Genomic DNA, 11867 nt, shown 5'->3' with positions numbered 1-11867 from the left:
AATTTCTAAAGCTTCAAATAATACTTACATTATGTTTACATGAGATTTAAATAAAGATGTAGTTATTTCATGCTTTGAGCATGGCTAGTAAATGTTTGCAGACAGAAACATCTTTTTGTAGTTTATGAGAAGTTTAGTATTACAGATTCCTGCTGTATTTTCTCCATCAAAAAATCCCCAATGCTTGACAGGGATTTAACCATTGTTGGTAGTCACATGTGCAATCTTTATTTTTTTTTTATTAGTTAACAACCTATCTGGGTATTTCATTTTTTTATGTGTGTACTAACTGTTTCATTACTTATGCCAGTGTTTGTGCTGTTTGTTAGATTACTTTTTGTTTCATTTACCCATTTGTTTTTCATTTCTGTGTTGTTTTGTTTAATTACTTATGTGTTTAACAGTTATTTTTTGCATTACTAATAGGTGTTGTATGGTTATTTGTTTCATAACTTATATGTGATATACAGTTATTTCATTACTAGTGAGTGTTGTATGGTTATTTATTTCATTCCTTTTGTGAATTATATGGTCATATGTTTCATCACTATGATTATTATATGGTTTTTTGTTTCATTATTTGTGGGAGTGCTTGTGTGAAAATGTAAAAAGTATTTTATTTAAATGAATGTTTTATCAGAATGGATTTTAATATTAAAATATGTTCTTTTTAAAATTGTTTTCTTTTCATTAATTTTCTTTTTTTTTTAATTCTTAAATGTAATGTTGGAAGGGATTTTCTCCATCACAGTTAAGTATTACATGTCAACTTCTTATGTGCCATAGCCTTTGTCTAACCAAAAACAAACTACAAGGCAGCAGTTGTTTGACTTTGGACTTGTCTCTCCTAGATGGGTTACTGTCCCCAGCTATTGAACCTCATCTGCCTGGTGGTTCGAACTTGGGACTTTTTGGTTTTTCAACCATGTTTCATGAATTGTTTTAGTAATGTTTTGTACTAGTGGATTACTTTAATATGGTAAGGAACAGTAGCACAGAACAGTTATCATAAATTGGCATGGTTTGTTCATCTACGAAACAAAATACAAACAGGTTTTTAATATCAATAATTAGAAACTAAACAATGTCCTGTTAAAAGCCCCAATGTGATTTAATGTATTACTGACTGTTTAAGCACAATGGCTCCCAGAAAAATAATTAGGAGAGACTAGATCTATAGGTTAAATAACTTTTTTTTTACTGTTGCTGATAATTAGAATGGTAGAATGACATCACACTCGGAGGGGGGGGAGGGGAGTCCGTAATTTTGCGACGATGTGTAATGATGGGAGGAGAGTCAGTGTGACGTCACACTTTTGTATTATTAAAAAAAGTGATGTTAGAAAGCGAATTTTAACCATTATTTCGTGTTTTAGAAAACTGTTTAAATACATTGTAATATAAATTTATTAGAATGAGTGATGTCGTTGGATTGGGGGGGGGGGGGGGGGGGGGGGGGGGGGTTCTGGCTTTTTGTGAAGGGAGGAGGGGTGAAGTAAAAATCGTCAAAAAAAAACGTAACTTCATTTATGGATCATCCCCAACATAACACCGGAGCTACCATTTTAATGAACTGATGATAATTACATTTATGAGAACGTGTATTGGATAACGGATAACATGAAGCATGGAAATATCACACCATAACAATGAATATCAGAATCTTAGCTTTTTCCATCCAGTGTCTAGTTAACAAAATGTATGTCAAACAATTCGGTTTATGATGTAAGCAAGCAAAATGTAAATAGACTGGATCATTCGAAAAAAATTTCATAATACGTTTGAAGGTAACCCCTGGTCGGCAATATTTGAAACCCCCCCCCCCTCCCCCTCATCACACATCGTCACAAAATTACGGACTCCCCCTCCCCCCTACGAGTGTGACGTCATTTATGGATGACCCCTTGTGTTGTGGTCACACTACTACTTTCCTTATTCGTATATGAGTACGTAAAATCTACAAAGAACATTCTTTTCAGTGGTTTTAGAGATGATGTATCAGGTTTTTTTTTTGCAAATGCCGAAATACATTCACTGCATCTAACCATATTTTATAACAGAAATGTGGTATAGGTATAGGTATAGGTATAAGTACAGGTACAGGTACAGGCACAGACACAGGCACAGGCACAGGTACAGGTACAGGTACAGGTACAGGTACAGGGTACAGGTACAGGTACAGGTACAGTACAGGTACAGAGACAGGCACAGGTACAGGTACAGGTACAGGTACAGGTACAGGTACAGGTACAGGTACAGGTACAGGTACAGGTACAGGTACAGGTACAGGTACAGGTACAGGTACAGGTACAGGTACAGGTACAGGTACAGGTACAGGTACAGGTACAGGTACAGGTACAGGTACAGGTACAGTACAGGTACAGGTACAGGTACAGGTACAGGTACAGGTACAGGTACAGTGTGATGGTACGAATGGATCTTCTTTGTTTGTAGTTCTTCTTGTTGCACCACCAGTTGTGAGGGTGGGGATTTTATGAATGCGGAACGAATGTATCCAATAACACACAGTTTAAGTTCCAAAACAAAGTTCTTTATTAAAATTATAAAAAAGATCAAGTTTCTACCTAACTGATCTACACTGTACTATTTACTTCTACTACTGACTGTTCATACCACATGCTACCTACTACTACGCACTCCCATGACCAATCCTAACACTAACCAACTGTTCCGTAGCTCTGCAAATTACAACCGTCTCTAACCACTACCTAACACCTTCTCTCTTCGCTATCTACATATCAACCCGCTAATCTCTCTACTGCCCCACGCCTCAGTGGTCAGCTGACCGTCCCACGTGACCGGTCAGCCCTGTGCGCCCATTGGCCTCTCTAACCAACCAACTAGGCCTATAGTCTGTTTCTGCTAAACTATATCTGCTAAACATGTCTGACGTAATCTTGCGTCATCACATACAGGTACAGGTACAGGTACAGGTACAGGTACAGGTACAGGTACAGGTACAGGTACAGGTACAGGTACAGGTACAGGTACAGGTACAGGTACAGGTACAGGTACAGGTACAGGTACAGGTACACAACAACAAAAATGTGTGTATTGTGAACGGCCCGTCATTTATATACTGTAGTATTTCCTCGTACAACATATACTTAATTCTATACTTATGCCACTAACCAAATGCATACTTTTCTAACAATGGTGTTACCCTTGCCCCCCCCCCCCCCCCCCCCCCCCATATCCCCGATTAAAAAAACCAACAAAACACTAAGCACATCTCGCAGGGACTGGAGCAAGGTACGTAGCAAGGGATATAACCCAAACAAATCAACAGCTTATACGCTCTTCTCTCCCCTTATAATTCAATCGTCCCAACCCTTTTTTTATTTTACAATTCTATTCAAAGCATCTCACTCTCCCCCCCCCCCCCCCCCCCCCCACCCCAAGTGTGTAAGAATAACAATTGGTATGAATTTATATATATATATATATATATATATATATATATATATATATATATATATATATATATATATTTATATATATATATATATATATATATATATGTGTGTGTGTGTGTGTGTGTGTGTGTGTGTGTTTTCAAGTACACCACCACCAAGGCAACAGTGAGTACCTCTCACTGAATCACCGCGTAAGTCTAATCAACCTACCCTCGTCCTGTAAGTGATTCACTTTGTTGTTCAATCCACAACAACTCTAGCTATCTGTGAACACACCATGACGTCAACATTGACACACACACACACACACGTCAAAAACACACGAGGAAAAAATAGAATGTTTATGAAATCTACTCACTTGTAGATTTTACCAGTTAGTATTTTTTTAACTTATGAAGCTGTGTCTAACAAGAAGAAAATTAGAAATGTTTTAAAAATATGTTTTTTCTTTTCTAAAATATCGTTCTGAAATTTACTACGTTCTTTATGCTGTATACAACAAATTTGGAAAACTTCACATAAGTAGCTCAACAAAAAGTGGATACTATTTTTGTGTTCGGTCACTAATTATCTCTTCATTCATTCTACAATTTATCATATTTGTTAGTTATCTATGGTGAACGTGTTTCGCCACCAATCTTAAGGTTTCGCCACCAATCTTAAGATACACAATCATCTGTACAACCCATCACACAATCATTGCGACAGTCTTTCTATGGTGAGTACTTTTGATGTGTAATGGTTTTTGTGATGTGTAATGGTTTTTGTGATGTGTAATGGTTTTTGTGATGTGTAATGGTTTTTGTGATCTGTAATGGTTTTTGTGATATGTAATGGTTTTTTTATGTGTAATGGTTTTTGTGATGTGTAATGGTTTTTGTGATGTGTAATGGTTTTTGTGATGTGTAATGGTTATTTGCATGTGTAATGGTTTTTGTCATGTCATTGTTACAAACTGCCATTGTTACATCTAAATGACCGCTTTTAAAGTATTAATATATATTATTATATAGGCTGGAATGTATAACCAACCGTAAACTTTGTTTTTTTTTTAAATTATACTTGTTTTTATATTTAATCAATAATAATAGCAATATCTTATAAAGCGTCCCATTATTTATTTTATTTTTTTTAAAGTTGTATTTCAAATTTTTATTACCATTTTTTAATGCTCATACAATATTATTTTGCTCACAGTAACTAAAACTAGAATTTGTTGTGAAGAAACTAGTGATCTGCCATTTGAGGTTTCTTCTTCAGTAACTTGTACAGTATAAAGCCTCCAAATAATGACCCATATGTTGCTGCAACCCAATTGAATCTCCCTCTCAATGTGTAGCTATTGAAATGCTTCTGCCATCCTTTAAGATTAAGTTCTGATTCAGGCACAAAGTCCCCAGCCATTTTGAAAATAAAATTCTATTTGTTGATCCTTGTGATGATAAGTTAAGCGAATGCTGTTGTTACAAAGCGGAAGTCTGTTCATCATTTAAAAGTGCATGATTTGAAATGTAAGACCAATATTTTAGTTCTATGTAGACTATTATTCCGAATCATTTTTTTTTTCTTTTTAAAAGAACAATATTTAGTTAAATGTAGGCTGTTATTCCAGATGTTTGTTTTTTTTTATTTAGGGATCCAAAATTTTAAAGGGAAACTCCAACAGAAAGAATGCAATTTAATGTATGTCATCAAAATTGACTAGAATAAAAAGCTACCATGTTTAGACTTTCAAACAAAACTAACAGTTAAGTAGTCAACGAGTAAAAAATATTCCTTTGACACGGTTACATAGCTAATATAAAAAATGTTTTATAATTATCACTTAATGAAATTTAGATTGTTTGTTTTTTTGTTTTTTTCAAGCATGTGAGCTACACTTGGTTAATTTAGATATTTTTGTGAAAGTTAATTCCCTTGAATGAAATTCTGGTATTTGTATTTTTAAATGGGAAAGAACTCGTTGCTTATCTTTACATTAATTTCAAATTCCTATACCTTAGGTTGACCGCTTACTTATAAATACAACTTTAAGTTATTTGCTACTAGCCGTCCCGGCCAGGCCCTGCTCTGGCTTCTGTGAAAAACCTTTCTGTTAAAGACCATTACCTGTGTGTTTAGTAATCATCATAAACCCGGCATTGCCCACCCAAACCACAACCAACCAAAACAACAAAACGCAAACATAACGCTAACACAATTACAAATACAAACGAAAACAAAAACCTAACAACAAACCCAACCACAACCACAAACACCAATACAAACACAAAGAAAAAACAAACAAAAAAGCAAACGAAAACAAAAACCTAACAACAAACCCAACCACAAACACCAATACCAACAAAAAAAAACAACGAAAAAGCAAACGAAAACAAACCAAATTCAAACGCAAAACCAACCAAAAACACAAATACAAACCCAAACAAAAAAATACGAACAAAAACGAAAAAAGAAAGAACAAAAACGAACCAAATCAAAACGCAACCACTAACGCAAACCCACCTAAACACAAAGAAAACACTAACGCGAACATAAACGCCTGGGGCGGAATCACCTGTTTTAGCTTAATGAACGACTATAGTACCCCAACTTATTCATAGTCTTTTGCACTCACTTAAACGAACGCGCCTGTTTCAATTTGATGAACAATTTTAATACTCCAAGCTTATCCGTAAAATACCTACAACATTTGCACTTGATCAATCCCCGCTAATTATGTAATTATTTTTTTTTCCCAACATCAAAACAAAGTAATTAAAAAGTAAATTATTTTCGACTAATGCAATGGTTTTATAAAGGGAAGTAATTGTGTTTTCCTAATTTATCAAAGGGAAGTAAGTGCTATAGGACTAAATAAAGACATAATTAGAATTGTTGTAAAAGATGATATTTTTTTAAAAACTTGTGTTTAATAAACATGCCGAAAATTATTACTTTCAGTTTGATAAATGAAAATTATTTCCCAAAACTTTCAATATTAATTTTTTAACTCATAAATGTAGACCATAAGGACTTTAATTATCTAACACTTAAATCCATCGAAGACCAACGACAAACATATGTTTTACATACAGAACTGAGCTTTATATATTAGATTGTAAAAATTATACAGAGCAGAAGTTCTAAACAAAATAGTTTGGTAGCCTTTTTTAGCATTAAGTTGAAAAACAAAAACATCAGTAGCCGTTGTAGATTGCAATACTTAATGTCAGTAGACATACATTGTGCTACAGTGCAACAAATGCGTCTAAAATCGTCTTAGTCGCAAATTAATCATCTACTTAATTGTCTGTTTTATATTTTTCACCATCTCTTAAGGATCCATAAATAACTATTGTAGGCTGGAATCTATAACATTTATACCTTTTTATTTTTCAAAAACAACGATTTTGGAATTATAACTAAAGACAGTCAAGCTTGAAACTAATAACATGTTTAAACAAGTATGACAGTACAATGATGTAAACCAGGGGTCTCCAAACTACGGCCCGCGGGCCGGATGCGGCCCGCGATGTCCTCTCATCCGGCTCACGGAGATCTTTTTGTCCAGGGAAAAAAACGTTTGTTGCTGATGGCTGAGGAACCTTGCCCAGAAAAATCAAAGACATGCCTGGAAGAAACTGGCCCCCGAGCTGAAATTTGATAGTTAATGCGGCCCTCGGACTGAAAAGTTTGGAGACTCCTGATGTAAACGACTGAATAAAATGTACCTTGCCTTTTAGTAAGTTTATTTAGATTTGTATGCCAAGTTTCTGTATATGATAGATGGTGTATCGACCAGTGTTTCTTACAGACTTTTTTCTCCGGGGGGGGGGGGGGGCACTTGAAATTTCGGGGGGGGGGTGCGGTAAACTTTCTGGGGGGGGGGGGGCGGACAATGTTAAAAGTATACATTTTCTGTATAAATTATATATATTTCATTTCGTTCGGGGGGGGGGGGGGGCGGTAAAAAAATTTCAGAGATGCCTGGAAGAAACTCTGGTATCAAACTGATGCTGGAGAACAACACCATAAAAACAAGTAAACCGGGAGTGATCTCCCCTAAACTTTCTCGAATATTAATACTAATAGTTTCGCTGTCTGTGTATCTGACAAGAACGCTCTGTCTGACAAGAACGCTCTAGAGAAAACACAAGCAAATTAAAAACCTGCATAGTAATTCGAAAAACGAAGTATGACGTCGCCACATTTAGCATCTCAAGCCGGAGAGTGCACACAGTAATATGACGTCATTGAATAAAAAGGAAATTTTGTCTAATCTAAATGGTTTGCGTGAAGAGTTTCTTGCATATAATTCTTCGGGTAGGGGCGAAGCCCCACCCCCGCGTAAGAACGTCTGAGCCTCCCCCCCTCCCCAACTCCAAAGAAATTTCTTCATCGATACTCTATAATAAAATTACCGCCTAATTAATGCGTCTAATCTAAAAAGTGGTTTTCTTGCAATTTCTTTAATGCAATTCTTCGGGTAGTGGCTAAGCGCGACACCAGTGTTTCTTTCAGACTTTTTCCTCCCCGGAGAGGGGTGGGGGTACTTGAAATTTTCGGGGGCGGGGGTAGAATTTTCGGGGAGGGGGCGGACACTGGAAAAAGTATATAATTATATTTCGTTGAATGGGACGGTAGACATGTTTTTTTGGGGGGTGGTGTGTGCGTGTGTGGGGGGGGGGGGGGGGGGGTGGTGTGTGCGTGTGTGGGGGGGGGGGGGGGTGGTGTGTGTGTGTGGGGGGGGGTGGGTTGGTTTTAGTTTAGAGAAAAGAGACAGCACTATCAGCCTAGCGCCCGTTGTATCCTTCCTCAACGGGCCATTTTTCTCGTTCTAATATAAAATTACGAGGGATGGCAACTCAGGACATAGACAATATTTGTTATCCATTTTTAATTACTTAAACTTTTTATAATAGAATAGAATCTCGTAAAAAAAAGAATCGCACACCAAGTGAACGCATAAAAGTGCATAAAAGTGCGGGATATTATTTGTACTTTATAAATTTACATGCGTTTTTTAAGAAATCGGAAATAGCGTAAATTAGTACTTCCGGTCAACGGAAAATACTCAAAATTTGACAGAAGGTAGAGAATTAGATCTTTTACTTACTTGTGAAATTTCATGCATCTATCTAAAATAGTACGCAAGTTTGAAAAATTCAAAGTAGAAAAAGTACTACTTCCGGTTATCGGAAATCGCTCAAAAGTTGATCAGGATCTACAATTTTGATAAAATACTTATATATGAAATTTCATCAACCTAGCTGTAACGGTACTCAAGTTATCTTGTTTACACACAACAGACACACAGACATACGGACAAGATTGCAAAAGTATGTTTTTCCGTATCAGTGTGCTGTAAAACGTCGAGATTTTTAAAAAATCTCGATTTTTATTGCACGATTACAATACTTTCTCTATACTTCGTATATAGGAGAAAGTAAAAACTTCAAGAGGTAGGCTATCTTCATGTTTTTAATAAATATATCTATGAGAAAATTCGATTAGCATATCCCGGACATTACTAGAACACGGAAGTACAAGATAATAGTGCTTGTCTTCTTCTTCTTCTTCTTCGTTCTTAATTGTGAATATGGTGGAGGATTCAGACAACAAGTCCAACTTCGTGGACAAACCGGACTGTGGTCTCCAGTTTGTCAGGTGCCCCATATAATTTTTCCCTGAGTGGGGTGGGCTGGGGCCAGTGTCTGTCTCGTGCCTGGCTTTACAAAGTACATTCCTGGAGTACGTGCTCCGTGTTTTCCGGGGCCTTGCCACAAGGGCACATTTCGCTACACCCAACCTTCAGTTTTCTGTGCATGTGTTGATTTAGTCTGTTGTGGCCTGTTCTAAGTTGAAAGATTATGTATTGTTGTTTTCGTGTTAAATTATAATAGCCGTCGTCTTTAATGTAGTGAGGGTGTGTGACAGACCACATTTGCGTTTGTTTGTTTTTTATAATTCTTTTTATTTCTTTTGGGTGTATCGAAATTTCCGGTTGTGGTTTCTTTCCCCCAATTTTTGCCAGCTGGTCTGCGATCTCGTTACCCTGGATCTGGCAGTGGCCCGGGATCCACTGCAGCACAATTCTGCTGCAGGTATTTTTAGCCTCTCTAGTGCTGTCATAAGTGTTTGAAAATAGGACTCTGGATTTTGTAGGGATTGCAGGACTGATTTGGCATCTGTAAAAAATACAATCTGGCTATTCGGTGATTCAGGGTGTTCTGACAGGAGGTTTGCTGCGTGTTCTAAAGCTTCTTTTTCTGCCCTAAAATTGTCGGATAGGCTGCCTGTGGCTATTGCCTTTTCCAGGCTTTCTCCGCTTGGCCATTCAATAAGGATGCCAGCCCCGCCCTTTTTTGTGGCATCTTCAGCTGAGCCATCTGTGTAAACTCTAATCCAGGTATTGCTGGGGTACTGATCCTTAATGTGTTTATTTGTTATTTTCTTAAGTTCTTCTAGATCATAGTCAGATTTTTTTCCTATAGTGTCTATTGAGTCAATAATGGTTAAGTGACAGTGGGAGATCCAAGGCGGGGAGAGGTTTTGAGTTTTTATTGCTTCAGGAATGATATTTTTGATTTCATATTTATTTTTCAGATTCTTTGCTTCTTTGATGAAACTTGTTCTTTGTAGTCTGGTTGATGGACTTGGTTTCTGGAGTTTTTGTTTTAGGTTATGGTTTTCCAGTGCCTCTAGCTTTGTGTATTGAGTGAGGATTTTTTATTCTCTTCTTTCTTCTATTGAGCTAAGAGCGGCTATTTCCTCCATAGCTTTTATGTGTGTTGTTTTCATGGCTCCTGTCATTATTCTCAAACCAATGTTCTGAACTTTGTCAATTTTGCTAATATTTGTTTTTGCTGCTGAGCCCCAAGCCGAAGCATCATATTCTAACGTAGGTCTCACATAGCTGGTGTAGGTTTTTTTCAGGATGTGGTGATTTGCTCCCCAGTCTGTTCCTGACAGTTTCCTCATTAGATTAAGTCTTTTGATCCCATTACTTTGTGTGTTTTCTATTTGTTTTCTCCAGGTAAGTCGAATGTCAAAAGTGACTCCTAGGTATTTGGGGTGGTCATTTTTTTCTAGCTCTTGGTTTTCTAGGGTAAGTTTCATTTTTTGATGTTTAATTGATAAGGTGAAGATTGAATAAGTAGTTCTCTTGGTATTGATGGATAAGCCCCAGTTTTTGGTCCATTTGCCGAGCTTGTCAAGTGTTTCTTGAAGACGAAATTTTGAGGTACCAATATATTCCTCTGTGCTGATTAGTGAAAGGTCGTCTGCAAACATGCTTCTTTTTACTCTCCTTGGGATGTTTTCATTTAAGTCATTTATATAAATGAGAAAGAGAGTAGGAGACAAGACTCCTCCTTGAGGGACTCCATTTTTTATAGTTACAGTGTGACTTCTTTTTCCTTGCATGGAGACTGATGCTTTTCGGTTGCTTAGGTAACCTTTTATCCAGTTTAGCATGTTATGAGATACTTGATGGTTTATTAGCTTTAGAATTAAGCCTTGCTCCCAGACCTTGTCAAAGGCTTTTTCAAAGTCGACCCACACTATTGATGTTGGTTTTTTTTTCTTGAAAGCCATCTTCTATTTCCTGAGAAATGAAGGTGATTTGGTCTTCAGTAGATCTGCACTTCCTGAAGCCTGCCTGTCCGTCTGCTAGTAGATTGTTCGATTCTAGAAACCAGGTCAGTCTGTTGTTTACCACTCTTTCCATCAGTTTACAAACGCAGCTTGTTAAACTTATTGGGCGATAGCTATCGACTTTGTTCTTGGGTTTTCCTATTTTAGAACAGGTATCATGATTGCTTTTTTCCAAATATTTGGGATTTTCCCAGATTTCCAGCTTGCATTAAATATTTGGAGCAGTTTTTTCTTAGCATTGGGGCCCAGGTGCATGAGCATATCATTTGTGATTTTGTCAGGGCCTGGAGCTTGCTTAAGTTTGAGGAGCTTCATTGCTTCTCCGAGCTCCTTTTTGCTAATTCGAGCTACCATTCCAGTGGAGGAGGTGGGAGAGACTTTCTGTAGTTTTTCTTTTTCTTCAGTTTGATTTTTAACCTCTTCTACTCTTTGGTGGCTGATATTTATTTGTCCCACTTTGCTGAAGTGGGTTATACATTCTTTTGCTGCATCCTTTTGGGTTTTGATCGTGTTTTCAATGTCGATGACTATGGGAGTAGCTCTGTTTTCTTCTTGGTTTAGCCTTTTTGCAATACTCCATAGTTTGTGACCATCTCTATCTACATTGAGGTGTTCTGTTTATTCTTGCCAGCTTTTCCTCAATGCAGTTAGATACTTTTTTCTAAAGACTGCGTTTGCTGATTTTAATTTTATGTTATTTTCTACAGTGGGATTTTCTTCAACAGTGTTTCTATCATCAATTGTCTCGTCATGGAGTATCTGGAGGTCTGGAGTCCAGTTTGGGATATAATT

This window comes from Physella acuta, unplaced genomic scaffold, assembly GCF_028476545.2.
Source record: "Physella acuta isolate Inbredline_101_S28 unplaced genomic scaffold, ASM2847654v3 ptg001479l, whole genome shotgun sequence".
Classification (NCBI taxonomy): Eukaryota; Metazoa; Mollusca; class Gastropoda; family Physidae; genus Physella; species Physella acuta.
The sequence above is the reverse complement of the archived record's forward strand: the minus strand, read 5'-3'. Positions refer to the sequence as shown.